We start from the raw sequence: 1,566 nt of genomic DNA on the forward strand, positions 1-1,566 counted from the left end.
TGCATGCCCAAGATCCTGAGAGGAGAATGGAGGAGAAGGGATTGCAGAGTGGCTATCTCCCCTCGGGGGGGGGGGGTGGGATTTCTCACTTTCCATCTCTCTGTTTCTCTCTGTCTGGCGAGTGCATGTGCTCTATAGCAAAAACCTCTCCAAAAAAAAAAAAAAAGAATACTATACTAACAGCTAAAATGCATTCACTCATTCTCCAATGAGAAAAGTAACTATAATAACCGCTAGGCTCAACGAGATGTTTTTCATGTGGTGAAACAACCTCTTCTGAAAGCGCATGAGAAAAGTAAACACAGCCTTGCAGGGGTCTCCCACACACAAGTAGTTTAGCTGTGGTTCTCATGCTCTGACACAGCTAAGACACTGCAAGAAATGCAGATTCCTGACCCCTACCCTTAGACATGCAGATGAAATAAATCTGGGAAGGTAGCCCAGAACTCTATATTTTACTAAACTTACCGAATGCTTCTGAAGCAAGAATCAGGTCTTTGGATCAACATTAGAAACCCTACTTTCCGGGACCAGCAGTTGGCATAATGGCTATGTTGCTGGACTTCCACATAGTCAACCACGGTTTGAGTCCTGGACCCAGTGGCTTAAACTCATGCCGGGCGCATGTACATGCATGCCCAAGATCCCAAGAGGAGAATGGAGGAGAAGGGACTGCAGCATAGCCATCCCCCCTGGGCAGTGATTTCTCTCTTTCTGTCTCTGTTTCTTTCTGTCTTTCTGGCGAGCACATGTGCCTTATAGCAAAAACTTCTCAAAAAAAAAAAAAAAAAAAAAAAAAAAAAAAAAAAACAAAGAAAGAAGAAAGAAAAAGAAAAGAAAAGAAACCCTATTCTCAAAGAAAAGGAAAAAAACTTAGCTTGGAATGGACAGAGCCAGACTGTAAGTATACTGTGTCGCACTCCAAATGATGTTAGCATTTTAAGACATTTGACAATTGGCACCAGTACATTAATTTAAATCGGAGTGTTCCTTTATGTTCTCCCATACAGTGGCAACTGCTTAGGGAACAATTACAGGGGAAAGAAAACATTGTCATTGATTCTGGTTTACACAAAGCAACTCATAGTGTCATGAAGACATGTAACTCTTTCCATTAACAAAACTTTTTAGGTTGGGACTCTGTTCAGGTCACTGAATAGAAGAGGTTCTTTGGTCCTAACAGAAATTTTCCCATGATTTGAGGTCTGTACAAAAGTTCTTTCTGTGTTCTGAAGAGTCTGAATTACTCTCTCATTAACGGTCTTTTGTAGTTTTGTTTTTTAAAAACAATTACATTTTGGGGGCCAGCAAGTGGTATGGTGGTTAAGGTGTTGGACTCTCACATGGGTGGTTATGGTTCGAGTCCCATACCTGGCAGCTTGAAAAATCACACCAGGTATATGTACATGTGTGCTCAAAATCTCACAAGCAGACTGGGGAACAAGAAATTATTGTGTGCCCATCCCCCCTGGGGGGTGATTTCTCACTCTTCCTCTCTCTGTCTCTCTCTGCTTTTCTCCAATGAACTAAAAAATAAAAATTACTTTTTTTCTTTCAGAGGGAAAG

The sequence above is a fragment of the Tupaia chinensis genome, unplaced genomic scaffold (genome assembly GCF_000334495.1).
Source record: "Tupaia chinensis unplaced genomic scaffold, TupChi_1.0 Scaffold000001_1, whole genome shotgun sequence".
Lineage (NCBI taxonomy): Eukaryota > Metazoa > Chordata > Mammalia > Scandentia > Tupaiidae > Tupaia > Tupaia belangeri.